Source organism: Pinus tabuliformis, chromosome Q (genome assembly GCF_031772625.1).
Source record: "Pinus tabuliformis cultivar Carrire ecotype Pingquan chromosome Q, CPIR1, whole genome shotgun sequence".
In the NCBI taxonomy this organism is placed as follows: Eukaryota; Viridiplantae; Streptophyta; class Pinopsida; order Pinales; family Pinaceae; genus Pinus; species Pinus tabuliformis.
This window is the reverse complement of record NC_142296.1, coordinates 379,607,314-379,624,130: the sequence shown is the minus strand read 5'-3', so window position 1 is coordinate 379,624,130 and position 16,817 is coordinate 379,607,314.

Sequence of the window (16,817 nt, the reverse complement as noted above, 5' to 3'; positions counted from 1 at the left end):
TGAAAGGATTAAAGCGACCTTAGCCAATTTTCTAACAAAGGATCAGCATGCTTTTTTAAAGGGAAGGAATATATTGGATGTCGTCGCTAATACTCAAGAAAGCTTGTTTACCATGCTCTCAAAAAAGATGAAGCCACCATTCTGAAAATTGATTTACAAAAAGCATATGATTGCTTAGATTGGGGGTTCATTAGATGTTTATTAGCTAAGATCGGCCTGAAATCTAATATTATAAGCTGGATCATGGCATGTGTTGAGAACGTAAACTATGTTGTCATCATAAATGGGATTCCTTCTCCTTTTTTTCCAGCAGAAAGGGGGCTGCGTCAAGGATGCCCCCTTTCTCCTCTTTTGTTTATCCTGGCAATGAACTCTCTAAGCCTTCATATTAATAGAGCAGTTACTGAAAACAGGTGCAGGCCTATGAAGATTTGCAGGAACAACTACATCTCGCACAACTTATTTGTCGACGATGTGCTCATATTTGCAATGCTATGCAGAGTCACGTGGATATGTCTCAACGACATTCTAAATAAATTCCAAAATGCTACTGGTCTACAAATAAACAAGTCTAAATCCATCCTCTTCCACAATGACGTCAACATGGAAACAGTGGAATGGATTTCTGTGTTGTTTGGGGTAGAGATGCGGTCAATCAAGGACGGATTAAAATATCTGGGTTTTCAGCTAAAAGCCAAGGGTTACTCTAAAGTGGACTGGCAATGGATAATTGACAGGTACTATAAAAAGATATCTGCTTGGGAATACAAGTGTCTATCATTGGCAGGAAGAATTGTTCTAACACAAGCAGTATTAACGCAACTTGCTGTATATTGGGCACACATATTTTTTATCCCTGCAAGTATCATCCAGAAAATGAACAAGATAACTGCAAACTTTATATGGGGCGGCAAATCAGAACAGAGAAAATATCATCTTACTAGAATGGAAAAGATCTCTATGCCGAAGAATTCAGGTGGATGGGGATTATTGGACTTGAGGACTTTTGGGAAAGCACTACTGTGCAAATCACTGTGGAGAGGAATATACGGAGAAGGCCCTTGGAGCATCACTATAAAAAAGAAATATATGGGAGGCAAAGACATGGAACACTGGTTCAGATTAGGAAGGATTGGAGCCACGTATGGGTCAGCTATATGGCTCAGCTTTCACAAAATTGAGCAATATTTTCTAAAGAATCTGATATGGAGCTTACAATCCGGTAGCAGGATCCTCATTGGAATAGACCCCCTCATGTGCGGGCGAGAGAGCATAACCATTCCCGAAAGGCTTCTAATCTTCTTCCATAGAAAAGGTTTTTTCACTTGGGATAAACTCATAGCAGTATGGCAAGGCCCACTTCCTCTTTGGAAAGAGGCTGATGATCTAGGGATGTCAGAGTCTTTGGCAAGGCAATGGAACATTATCAGGGATGGCTTGAGAAGCTGCGGATTTCATCGCTCCATGCCAGAAGATTTTCTAATCTGGAAGGTGCCAAAAGCAAATGCTCAGGTTTGTGTAAAGGATATTTACACAAATCTGATTGGATTAAAGGCCATGCACTCTAGTCCTAAGTTTCCATCAGCCTTTTGGAAAACAGGATGCCCTCCCAAATTAATATACTTCTCGTGGCTGGTGTTCTATAATAAAAACCTGTCCTGGGAAAATCTGAAGAAAAGGAACTGGCACGGGCCGAGCATGTGCTTAATGTGTGAATCAGCCGAGGAAACCAACTATCACATGTTCTTCCAATGCCAAGCTACTCTGCAATTATGGCATGACTTGGCATTTTTATATGGTTTCCCTCTTGTGTCTCATGCTTCAACGCATGCAGCCTTTGAATGGTGGAGTGGGCAGAGAGATTCATGGAGATCAATAATTATCATTGTCCTCTGGTGTGCATGGAGGTGGAGGAACAACATAATCTTCAAAGCAATGAAAGAGCCTTTTAAGGCTATTTTACAACATATTGTATCCATCTATGATTCAGTGCCGATAAAGCAACACAAAAGGAAAAATGCCAACAGAAATGAGCAAGAAGATTATCTCTCAAAGGCCCCAAGAGCGTTTTTTGATGGAGCTGCTCAGCAAAACTCTTGTGGCTGTGGGGTTCATATCATAATGGACGAGAATCTTCAATATCTCATTTCATGGAATGGAGGAAAGGGCTCAAACAACATGGCTGAGGCGAGGGCTCTAGCGGGTCTTCTTGCGTTCTGCATCTTTTTTGATATACAATCTATCTCAATCTTTGGGGACTCCAAAATCATGGTCGATCATGTCAAGGGTAAGTGCCATATCAGGAGCCCACACCTCGCAGGCTGGATGGACAGAATTATGTTTTTTTGGGGACTTATGAAAGGATGCTCCATTCAACACATTTATAGAGCTCAGAACCAGCAAGCGGACATTCTGTCAAAGGAAGGTCTTCTATTAGAAACAGGTACCTGGTCCATGAAGATAATATCTGACGAGAAATCCTTTATCATTCAGGATTTCTCAATCCCTGGCTCTTAACTCACCTTCTGATTATCTCCAGGTTTGCTCTTCTTTATTTTTGTGTTTTATCCTCGTATATGTATGGTATATGAATGATTGAACAATCTCTGAAATCAAGGTTACAATTCAGAATTTCTCATGTGCTGCATAAAAGACTTGTATCTGTTTAGATGTGGTTTACCTCAGATCGTTTTCCTTTCTGGATGGATATATCCTATAGTTTAGATTTGTTCAAGAGTTTCTCCAGCTTCTAAAAGCTTTATGATGTACTATCTGGTACTTTTATATTGTCTCAATATAATACAATTGTGCTTTTTTGTTCTGACAAAAAAAAATTGCAAACTAATTAAAAAAATATTAAAAATAAATTTTCTAATGAAATTTAATTTAAAAAAACAAATGTTATATAGTAGCTCTCTCTATTACTTAGTTTAAATATAGTTACATTAAAGTAAAAATATTGAATTCAAATTATTGTTAAGGTTTGTAATCTAGACTATTTAGATTTTATTGATTCGTAAATTGAGATATTTTGTTATTTTGGAATTTGGTCTATTTATATTTTACTGATTGGTAAATTAAGATATTTTGTTATTTGTAATTTCGCATTGTGTAGTGGAGAATCTAATCCTACCCAACAACCATAATAATGTTTTATTAGTCTTTATCATGAAGTGTAAAATTCTATTTCCATGAATATTTTCAATAACAATAGCTATTTTTTAAAAATATATTAAATATTTTATAGCTTATCATATTATTTTGCCAAATTAAATAATTATGAAAATATTTTAGTTAAAGAAAGATATTTTTTATTTTTTATTTTATTTTTTAAATTTAGAAAAGATTAAATTTTTTATTTTTAATTGGTTGAAACATATGGAAATATTAATTAATTGTAGTTGAATATTATATAATAAAAACGAAAAATTAAAAAAATGTATGTTTAATTTAAAAACAAAATTAAATAATTATGAAAATATTATAATTAAAGAAAACAATTTTTAATTTAAGAAAATATAATTAGTAAAAACATATAATTAATTGTAACAAGATAGAAACACTTAATATAGTGGTCAATAAGTCATAGTTCCATGCATGTATATGAATTTATGGGTTTACCACAAAAAAATATTTAAGAAACTAAGGTACTATATATATATATATATATTTATTTTTTTTTTCATTTTTTTAATATTTATTGTAAGATGTTATTAAGTTTTACTTGTATTTAATAATTAAATTTTATGTAAATTTAGATATTTTATAATTAAATTTTGACCTATGTAATTGGAATTTGTGTCAATAGATTTTTTAAATGGTTAATTATTCAAAAAGAAGTCAAATAAATTTAATGGACCATATTTTATGATGGGACATGTGTACTTTTGGCTCATTAATCCATCCATTGAGTAATAACATGTTATTTTTCATAGCCAATCAAATTAAATTAAAATAATATCAACAAATAATAAATTTCAACATTCAAAGATAAAGTGTGGAAACTTGATAAAAAAATTTAAGTCAACCAGAATAATATGAATTTGTCCATAAGCTTAATGAAATATCTTCAACAAAAATAATAAGAATATATATATATATATATATAATTTTTTAATTTCAAAACTTTCCATAAAGAAATATCATAAAATTAATTAAACATAACTGCATTAAAGTAATATATAATTTAATAAAATCAAATAAACACTAAAAATCAAACCTTTTGAAATATTTTATATTCTAAAACTAAATATGTAAAAATCGTAACATTACTATATTTATCTATAACATTAACATGTTGAATGTCTCTGTAACATCAAAACTTTACAAAAACCGAAATATACATAGTAAAAAAAAAATCTTTATGCTTCACATTATCCTTAATTTGTTCATTAATAATTCTGCGTACATAAAATATTTCATATGTTTAATGGCTTGTAATTATGACGAATATGCCATCTGCCTACTGTACTTATCATTGAATGTAATTAAAGGTTACCACCACGACAGTTCTACATGCACATGGCTTTACATGTGGTCATGTTGTGCTCGCCATGGTCTGTGCCTCCACGTGGTTCTTGTACATGTCGAGGGCAATCTCCACCCTCGATCTACGGTCCTCGATCCAACGGTCGGGATGGGTTTGCGAATTACCCTAACCACTTGCCCACACCGGCGTTGGCTCTCCTCATTGTTTCAGGCTTACTTCGGCTTCGCGCTGCTCTGCAAGGTTTTCGGTTGTGGCTTTTGGCGAAGCTCTACCAATGGCGCTCCACCAGGATTAAGGGCAAGAGGGTTTGTCCGTCATACCCAGCAAGGTAACTCTTTCTCTATTGTCTCGAAAGTCTTGTTTGCTCAAGGTTCACTACTTGGGAATAACTGATTATAAATAGGAAATAAATGAGGGTTTGGTTTTTGCCGCTGTACAGAGATGACTGGAACGATTCCAAGGATGGACAAAGTCGACAGACCCCCCATCTCATCTGCCTTTGGTAAGTTGTTAACATCCAGTGAATGTTTGATTGGTTGCCCTCGTTTCATGCCCATTCTAAGGTTTACGCTCCTCCTGGATTGGCCTTCTGGTTGCTAACACAGAGCTCTCATTTCCTTTGCAGGTGGGCGACTTTACCGAAAGCATGCTTCTATCTTAGGTAAACCTATTTCTATATCTTTTGTTATCTAGGTTATTAGAGATGATCCGTCGGTTTTAACCCTACAGGCCGGCCTAATCTTACCTTCTATTGGCTTGCAAGTATGCAATACTCCGGCGGTTATTGAATTCGATCCTTCGGCTTTTAAGTACCCAGACTCTTACATTGTGACCTCGGCGTTTCAGATTGGAGCTAGACTCTGTCATAAGATTTAAAAAGGTCAGTTTTCTTTTTATTTGTGACTTTATGCTTCGCACTATCCCTAATCTATTCATTAATAATTATGCGTACATACAATATTTCATATGTTTAATGGCTTGTAATCCTGAGGAATATGCCATCTGCCTGTTGTACTTATCATTGAATGTAATTAAAGGTTACCACCATGGCAGGTCTACGTGCACATGGCTTTACACGTGGTCATGTTGTGTTGGCCATGGTCTGTGCCTCCATGCGGTTCTTGTACATGCCAAGGGCCAGGACCGAGTTGTGTGCCCACCATCTATTGTGATCTCCACCCTCGATCTACGGTCCTCGACCCAATGACCGGGATGGGTTTGCGAATTAACCCAACCACTTTCCCGCACTGGCGTTGGCTCCCTTCATTGCTTCAGGCTTACTACGGCTTTGCACTGCTCTCCAAGGTTTTCAGTTGTGGCTTTTGGCGAAGCTCTGCTAATGGCGCTCCGCCAGGATTTAGGGCAGGAGGGTTTGTCCATCATACCAATCAAGGTAACTCTTTCTCTACTGTCTCGAAAGTCTTGTTTGCTCAAGGTTCACTGCTTGGGAATAACTGATTATAAATAGGAAAGAAATGAGGGTTTGGTTTTTGCCGCTGTACAGAGATGACTGGAACGATTCCAAGGATGGACGAAGTCGACAGACCCCCCATCTCATCTACCTTTGGTAAGTTGTTAACATCCGGTGAATGTTTGATTGGTTTCCCTCATTTCATGCCCATTCTAAGGTTTATGCTCCTCCTGGATTGGCCTTCCGGTTGCTAACACAGAGCTCTCATTTCCTTTGCAGGTGGGTGACTTTACCGAAAGCGTGCTTCTATCTCAGGTAAACCTATTTCTATATCTTTTGTTATCTAGGTTATTAGAGATGATCTGTCAGTTTTAACCCTACAGGCCGGCCTAATCTTACCTTCTGTTGGCTTGCAGGTATGCAATACTCTGACGGTTATTGAATTCGATCCTTCGGCTTTTAAGTACCCAGACTCTTACATTGTGACCTCGACATTTCAGGTTGGAGCTAGACTCTGTCATAAGATTTAAAAAGGTTGGTTTTCTTTTTATTCGTGAATGAAGGAGTTGCATGTCTAGTCACGGTCTCTCGTGACAGTCTGCGTTTTTGGTTGAATGTACTGGTCCGGTTCCGATGGACTGTAACTGTAAAGAACTTTTAACGGACTTTTGTGTGGTTAATCATGTTAGGGTTCTGTATGTAAAACTGAATTTTAAACCCTAAGGGTAGTACTATTGCTCGACGGTTTGAGGTTTATCTCAGTACTCGTTATTGTATTTCCATTCACCAAACCGAATTAATTATATTTATATGAAGTTTGTAAGCAGTTTGGTCGCCTGATCTTGCGCGTAATTTCTTCTAAATGTGAATAATTGGGTTATACTGTAGCAGTACTATAATGGGGTTTCGTATCTTACTGTTGGTTTTCGATCTTTTGATATACATATGTTTAGAACATTCTTGAGGCTATGAATTTCGATTGGCTTGCGATAGCTATGCTTCGGCTTTCTGTGGGTTTCAATGGCTAAAATAAAGAATATATATATATATATATATATATATATATATATATATATATATATATATATATATATATATATTGCATCACGATTTTACCTTCAGGATTCTTTCGAAATTACAGTTATGATTGTTTAGCATATTCAGAGATTTTGACAGAATCCGAACTTTTCCTAACTCTGTTCCAGATGATAGTTTATGTTCCATGTTAATTTAATCTTGTGACCGCTAACAGAGGGTCTGTATTCTGGGGACTTTCCCGAAACATGCAAACTGTTTAATAAGATAGTTTATGATTGTAATCACTTTCCTGTGCATTCCATGTTAATAGCTACAGTCTAGTATAAGTAATTGATTGCATATACATTAGTAGTTACTGTGAAAGTTATAATTACAGTTTGACAGTGATACTTTTGATAGCTTCTTGTTCTGTTTTCTAATTAACCTAGTAAACAGATATTAATGACTACTGCATATAATACTATTTATGATTCGACATTAAGTCTATTATGAAACTTGCTACCTCAGTTTGACCGTTAACCTATAAAAACAATGTTTTCCGAAAGGTCTCTCCTCCCAGCCGCGAGTCTGGCAATCACGTCCAGACTCTCCCCCGAGCACCTTCAATCTTTTCAATGCTGGATCTAGTCCAGTTACAGTCTGTACTCTGTACTAAGGCCTCAGGACTATGGTCTAGCCTCCAATTGTACTCTTTATTCCACCCAGCTCTAGGAGCCTTTTCTTCTCCTTTCCCCTCTCTATATTACCTCTCTCAGGCAGAGGGTAACTACTTCTTGGCAACTATTCTTTTAAATGAACAAATAGTTTTATTTAAAATATTACCACCTATAATTTAGGTAATTACCACATGTGTTTCTTAGCTTTTTCCAATAATAGTTCCTATTCTTTATCAAATTAAATAACATTTAAAATATCTTTTTAGTAAAAGGAGATATAATAATCTACATAAAACTTTAAGCAACTTAGGGATGTTACCTCTCAAAAGCTTTAAAATTACACACATACTTCAATAATTGTCTTGATAACTTTTGTAAATTATGTATCTAAAAAAAACTTAAAGAATATACAATCCACATTAATAGTAAAACATGAATACATGACCTATTGATTTCCTCAAACGCTTTTTCCACAATTACAAGCGTTTAGCTCCACTCCTCCTTCGTTAAGTAAATTTAATTCATATCAAAATTAATACATTAAATATGTTTAGTTGATATTATACATTTTGTATACAAGGAGATAATAAATGTACATATAACTTCTATGTCCATTAGATGTAATTTAAACTCTAACGTTGTTTTTTATATTTATATTATAAGCGTTTAGCTCCACTCCTCCTTCGTTAAGTAAATTTAATTCATATCAAAATTAATACATTAAATATATTTAGTTGATATTATACATTTTGTATACAAGGAGATAATAAATGTACATATAACTTCTATGTCCATTAGATGTAATTTAAACTCTAACGTTGTTTTTTATATTTATATTATAAGTATGTTTATTTTTTTTGTAAACTAAGGCAAGATTCTATTACTTCAAATAAGAGGAATATACAACTAGAGGCAGGTCACAACCCGCCCTTAAGGGAAACCGGGTGTCCACCGATAGTTTTTAACAGCCATCCACAAAAAATACATATCCAGTCTATCTAACCATAGAAAAATTCCAGCTATTGGTCCTACAAGCAAACTGTTTTGCCTTTGAGACATTACCATTCAAGATTACAAAAAAGTAAAAAAGAAAATGATAAAAACCTCGTTGCAGCAGTTTCCATATCCTACTTATTCAGGGTGTCTGGCTTGGGTCCGCTTTCTGTCTTGATCTCCATTCCGTTTGCTTTAAACAGCTGCAGAATTTTGTCCATCTTTCTATCGTGCATAATCAGAGTCATCTGGATGTTCTTTAGTTCCCTTTTGAAGGTGGGGAAACCTTGAGCGAATTCCACCATCTCTATGGCTACCTGTTCCATGGCTTTAGCCAATAGTCACTTCATACCCCAGTAAGCATGCAAAGACTGCTTGTACAACGACATTCTCCCTCTTGTGTGCCCTGGATCAGGGATAAACCTCTCCCAGTCCTCCATTTCAGGGTCTGAAGCTTCCTGCATAGCCTCCTCTTCTAAGTGATCTATAATTCTTCTAATGTGGGGGTTTGTCTCTTGAATATATGTGTCCTCTGCTTCATGCAATTTCTTCCTCATGTCTCGCTTCCCTCTTTTCCTGCCTCTGCTTTCACTAGCTAATCCTTCCTCAACGTCAGTTATGTGGGTCCTGCTCCCTCTACCACCTCCTCCACCATTCCTTCCTCTACCCCTCTGTTTCCCACGTCCTCTCGTTCGTCTGCTTCTTCCGCGCCTTCCACCCGCTTCCTCTTCATTACCCTCCTGGTCCTCAAGCTTCTCTTCCGAATCCTTCGTTTCATTGCTACTGCACCTCCACTTACCTACTTTCCCACCTGTTGCCCCACGCGGTTCCTCCTCTGCCAAGTAGTCTCTTATATCAAACTCCCGCTCTGATTCATCCGTGATATCCAGATAAATCCGCGGTAAGGATTCCTCTGCAATTTATTTTAAGAAAGTTTTTGTTTTTGTTTTTGTTTTTTTTTTCTTTTTAATTTAATTATTCGTAAATATTTGATGGAAAGTAGAGATTTTTTTCGTCGATCAAGAATTTTTTATTATATTATTAAAAAAGAGTTGAGTATAAAATTTATCTTTATAAGTTTTTTTTCTCATTCCGATGAGACTTTTTGAGATTGGGACTTGGAGGAAAATAGACAACCAAGTTCAGTCTTTATTTTTGATAGGCCTATTAGCCATGACATACATAAACAAAACATAAGAGAAACCAGAGCAGGAGGCAACATATTAAGGAGGTGGGTTGGGAGGAATAACAGGAGGAGAAACAAAGTAGCCTACGTGTTCATGCATGTGGAAGTCTATATGCTCCACCCTCGCTTCCAGACTGTGAAGGTGGTCATTGGTGCGTCGATGTTGTCATTGAAGGCTGTCGAGATGGTCCAGGATTTCATATTGAATGTGCTGGATTTTGTTGATGTAGGCTACCAATTTGTTTTGAGTGTCGTATCTCTGCTCTCGCAGGATTTCCATATAAACCTGAATGTTTCGCAAATGGGCTGCCAGAGAATTTATGGTAATTGGCATAATCACATGGCTCAAGGAGCGGGCAAGATAGATAACAATTGCCTCCTCTGTTTCCTTGCTAGCAGAGGTGTCTGAAGACGAATGATTTCCCAGATTTTTCCGCTCTTCTTAACGGTTAATTACTCTCCCCCCCCATGAGGATGGCCTCGTTGCCTCGCCATTGAGGCGAGCCAAGACTACCAGAAGGCAGGAGAGGCTGGGTAGCATAGATCCCAGGGGCTGAGGTGGAACCACAAAGAAGGCCTGCAGAAAGACCTTCTCCTCGAATTGAAACACTAGTTAAACCACACAAACACAAGTAAACTGGTAAAGGACACCAAATTACCGTCCTAGAGCACGCCAAAGCAGAAGGCACTCCACTGTATCCCCTTTCAGTTGCAAGAAGCACCCCCACCCGTGAACCCACATAATTATCCCCACTAGGCTCTTGCTGAGTTGGCTGACATACCACATAGAGTGTTGGAGAGCATTGTCTCAAAGAGGACCACCCCAGTGTTGTGAGAGCTGAAAGGAATGGCTCCCCACCTAGCCCAAAGCCCAGGACAAACCCAAGTGCAGAGTTGGGCACTCTAGGGGCTTTGATGAAAATTACATAAGGAAATAGACTGAATTTGCAAGTAAGACCCCTCCCTCGTCGACAACACAAACTGTTCAATACTCGAACCAAGGTTCTAGATGGATATGCAAAGAACCTCTACCACCTCACTTATGTCAGGATCCCAAGGGAAATCCCTAGCCAAGACTTCACATCTCCCCTGACTATCCCATTCCACAAATTCCCTGTGTGCCCACTGTCGTGACCTCAGCAGGGCATTCAAGAACTGCGATCCAATTCCCTCTACAACCTCACACTTCATTGCCTGGAGTAAACAATTGTTCGAATTTCTGTTCATCCTGGAGTAGTTATCACTGTCGTGTGTGAAATGGGTGTCTGCCTGTGGGAAATTAGGGCTCCTTGGCTCATCATTATTCGAATAAAAGAGAGCGTGGAGGCTGGACAAGCTCCTTACGCTGCCAAGTGTTGGGTTGATTGCACACCCTCATTGGGGAGATGGAGGGTAGAGATTTAACCTCCATAGAATATGTCTAAATATTCATACTAGTATTCGCAAATCAAGGGATAAAATTTATCTATGAGTTAGTTATGTTCTTTTAATTAATTTATCTCAAATCAATTAATTAAAGAAAATAACATATCAATATGGTAAAGTGGAGGTGAATCTTCATGGTTAAGAATATTTTTATATGTTTAAAACTAGTACAACCACATTAAAATTATTAATGTGGTTGATATAGCCGAAGAATTTATAAATATAACAAAAAAAATATTGTAGAATGAAGAATACCTTACCAATGTACACATTTATTTGATTAACCATGTATAAAAAAAGTTATGGGTCAATTTTAACTTGAGAAAATAAAGGAATTACACACCTTATTGTAAAATGGACCATTTTGCTAAATAAAATTTGTTTATATATTAATTTCCCCATCTCATTGGAATATGAACTTATTAGAATTGGAATACTCTCAAATCCCTAGAAAATTTGTGGGCGAACCATGTGGCACGAATCTAATTTAATTTGAGGAAAAAAAATAATTACACATCTTATCCTAAAATGGACCATTTTGCTAAATAAAATTTGCTTATATATTAATTTCCCCATCTAAACAGAATATGAACTCATTAGAATTAGAATAATCTAAAATCCCTAGGAAATTGGTGGGCAGGGAGCCACATGACACGAATCTATTTTTTTAAATTGACTAAAAGTCAGTGCAACATAACAAACTCTTTAACACACTACAATGGTTGATAAGCATCAAGACTAATCACATGTTGAGCATATAAATAAAAAGTCAACACATCCTCATCCACCTTAAGTTGAAATAAGAAGCCTTTGTCAAATTTTCTTAACCATGAAGATTCACCTATAGTTTACCATGAGAGTTTTCAATTTGTAAATAGTTTTTGTTACAGCATCATAAGCAATTAGCATGACTTATCACTACCCCATGACCAATATGACATTTTATTTAATTAATTATTTTGAGATAAATTAAATTTTGAAATAAATCTTAATCTTGATTTGTGAATACTACTATGAATATTCCCCCATATTTCATGGTGGTTAATTCTCTACCATCCTGTTAATAAATAAGAATCCATGTAATTTATTTTTTTATAGATATTAATAACAATAATTTAAATGCCATAGTCTAATGATTAAGTTTTTTTTCCTGGAAATTTATGAAAATTCAGGCCATATGTTGAAAAATTTGGGCAGGGATTTTTGTAAATACAAATAAAAGCTATTAAACTTCATAATTTTAGGTGCCCTAGAAGTTTTTGATGGTGTTGAATCCATTACCACCATCAAAAACATGATTCTAAGACTGCCTTTACATGTTTTTTTGAATTTTTTTTGCCCAGATTCAAGCCACTTTGGCCTTTCGTGCAATTCCTGCCACTTTGGCCTTTCTTGCAATTCCTCCCCCTCTCCGCTTCAGTAACGGACTCCAATTTGAATAAAATTATAAATTAGTTAATTTTTATTTTTTTTAAATGTAAACAATGTGAAATGTATCATGAAAGAATTGATTTGATGTTTATTTATATCCATCAACATTTACCAACCATTTAATTTATATGATAATATTAGTATAAATTTATATATTCATTATAAAATGATATAAATTATCATCCTTTAGTATCAATTTATATATTCATTATAATAATATAAATTATCATCATTTAGTATCATTTGGTATACTTTGAGTTGTGTTGGTTATACGACTCTTTTCGAATTTAGCTATTTACGACAGAAATGTCTTCCTTCTTACTTGTCGAGATCTACAATTCTAAAGTTTGTAATCTTCGGGTTATTTACATTTAGCACACATACCATACTTACTCGTCCTGTGTGGTATCCTTTCGATTGTTGCTTATGTATTCAGTTTCGTGAACTGTAATTGAGTACTCTTGGGATTATAGTTCGTTGTTTTATACAATTGATATATAACTTAATATATATTTATAAATTTATATATATATTTTCTGCTGTTTGTCTCCCACAGAGTTATGGTTCTTGAAATAATGTATTTCAGTTCTTCCATATTACTATTTCATTATTATTTCATCCGGGAAAGATGAGTATTTAGAACTATTCCTTGGTTTTTGGTGCTAACCGACTGGGCCAAGGGAACTATTTTGGTCTTTAGGTTCTTAGAAAGTATAAGACATTAGCAATATTCAGTCTATAATTAGAGCTGGTATAATAGTCTGAAGCATATTAAATATGTATTTATCTTGAACAATAGCCATATTTAGTCTATAATTGCAACTGGTATAATAGTTTGAAGCATATTAAATATGTATTTATCTTGAACAATAGCCATATTTAGTCTATAATTAGAGCTGGTATAATAGTTTGAAACATATTAAATATGTATGTATCTTTGAACCAGTACTGTTCCAGACAACATGCATTTGTTTACTAACTGGAACTAACCTTCGTTCACTAGAAATACTTTATTAATTAAATTATTCACAGTGTAGTGTTATGTATATTTAAGTGACATCTTCAATCGCTCTAACCAACTGTGGTTTTCCTTTCGCCTAAAATTATTCAACACATATCCGCCTTACTTTATTAATTAAATTATTCAGAGTGCAGTGTTATGCATATTTCAATGACATCCTCAATCGCTCTAACCAACTGTGGTTTTCCTTTCGCCTAAAATTATTCAACACATATCCGCCTTACTTTATTAATTAAATTATTCAGAGTGAAGTGTTATGTATATTTCAGTGACATTCTCAATCGCTCTAACCAATTGTGGTTTTCCTTTCACCTAAAATTATTCCACACATATCAGTCTTTACAGAAAGGAGTTATGCTTATATAGTTACAAGAAGAGTATTATCAGCCCATTCAATAACCATCTAGATAACTCACATCACATATTTACAGTATATTCATACAGCAGCAATAAGAGTTCAGAAGAAATAGAAATATCACTCTTCCCAACCAACTCACCATTTTTAGACTCCAAGTCTGATTAGGGCTTCGACTGGATAACTCACCTTCCTCAAAACAGGAAATATAATTATTCTTTTTATTCTCCCTTTTCAATGACTCAACTTTTTCTTCATATTCTCTTGGCTTCTTTTTCTCAAATAAGATGATCATACCTGTAAGTGAAACTTCCTCTCAGTAACTTTCTTTCCCTGGCTAACCATAACCAACTTTTAAATAAAACTTTAAACATTAATTTTTTTCACGACCCACAATTTACTGAATAATAAAAATAAATGAAATATTTACTTTTCGCTTTAAAAAAAAGTGTTACATAATATTTAATAGTTTAACAACATTTAATATTAAGTGATAAAGTAAATAGATATTACAAAACTTAAACATGTTCGAATAGAGAGTAATAGTTGTGTCAAATTCAATGGTGGCTTTCCATTTCCTTGTGTGTTTTCGAAGTGCATAAGTGAGGTGCCCAAAGGGAAGGTGGACGTTTTCATTTAACTGTTTTTAAAATGAAAATTAAATAATAAATACATTTTGTTAATTAATTTAAATTATAAAAAATTGTTATTTAAATAATAAAGTATTTTATATTAAATTATAATTTAAAATAAAAATTATAGCATTACAAACAAGTATATAATTTATAGCATTATCGTATTTATAATTTACAATATTATTGTATTTTCTTATTTGTAATAAAGTGAGATATTTTTTAATTTAAATAGTTTAAGCAGAGATATATTATTTTAGGTAAAAGTAAACTTCCTCTCTATTATTTAGGATGGTTTGTAATAAATATTTTATCATTAATGAAAAATAACAATTATAATAATATATTTGAAAAAAAAATAATAATATTATTGATAAAAAATAGTAATAATAATTTCCCTTAACTATTCAAAATAAATTAAATTATTTTTTATTATTACAAATAAATTCAATTAAAAATAAATTAAATTATTTCCTATTATTACAAATATTTATTTCCTATTATTACATATAAATTCAATTAGTATATGATAAGATAATTTAAAATATTATATAAATAATTATAAATGAGATTATTATATTAATATTAAAGTAATTTAATTTAAAAATTAATATTACTATATTATACAAAAATTTCTATTTAAATTAAAAAAAAAAAACTTTCAATTTGATTTAATATTTGGTGTGTAGCAATCTTAAATGTTTACAACTATGTGGAGGACGTTCAAATGTCCATCTCAAGAATGTGTATCCACTGATTTATTCCATCTTAGTGATAAAGATAAGATTAGTGTTTACAAGTATGTGGAGGACATTCAAATGTCCATCTCAAAAATGTGTATCCACTGATTTATTCTACCCTAGTGATAAGATAAGATTAGTGTCGTGGGATCAATTTCTAAAATCTCTAAAAAAAATATTGACAACGAACTATTAAATTTCGGCCTCCAACATGACATGCTATTAAAAATTTTATTTTAATATTTCGAAATCTATAAAAATTCATTATATTCCATTAATTAATTGTAACATACCCCGGTAACCTCACATGTAAGAGCAGAGAGTTAGAATTTTGTACACAAATTACCCACAAGTAAATATCCAAATTACAACTCCACATTCCTCATTAACCATTAGATATAATGTTCATTAGTACATAAAGTAAATTACATAACCATTGTCAACCACTGTTGTAGTATATTAACATAAATTGTCTAATGAACCTTGCATCCATTTCATGATTTCCTTAACAATATTAATTAATAACATACTTCACATTATGATTATCACATCAAATAAGGAATCAATATCATCAAACTAACACAATAAGCGATCACATCATTGAACACCGATATACCTTGGAAACCCCGTAGGGTGAAAACCAACAAACGTTTACTTTTATTATTAGACACTCGTGAGGGATTTCACCTCTCACTCAATGGCTTATAAGGGATTCCATCCCTCAACCATTGTTATAAAATATTACAATGAAATATCATTAAATTGTCACATAACTAGCTAAAAGCTATTACATTTTCAATGAAACCCTTTACCTACATATCACCACTCTCTACATCCTTGTGGCATGATTGTTCTATCGATGTACAAACCCGCAACTCGTACTCATGAGCGTGGAACGTTAGTTCTTTACCTACCACAATGTTAAACATCACTTTTCTTTGGCACAAACCGCCATCGTTTCCTGTCATTATTGTCGTCAACAAGATTTGGCAACAAGATTAGATACAATATTAATCAATCAATAATCAACCTCTAAAAGTGATTCTTTAGCATCTACTCATGTGCATGTGTTGTAAATATATATCACAACAAGCTTCTTCTAACAACATTGTGCACAAACAATTATCAAGCATGTCATAATAAATAACTAGTACATTTATTCAAGTAAATACTTGTTTTACTTTCCACAATTCTTATTCACACTAATGCATATTTCTCTTCAAATGATCTAACCCAATAGCTATACAAATCCATGTTCCTCTTTACAATATATAACACAATAGTTATATCCTCATACATGTAATAAACTATTATTTCTATGCTTTTGCATATGTGTTCTTTTCACATAGTTATTTTTCAAGAACCCATCATAGTTTCTCTATCATTTATGTACAAAGCTATTATGCATTTGTTTCCATGAAAGTATCATAACAAAGTCCT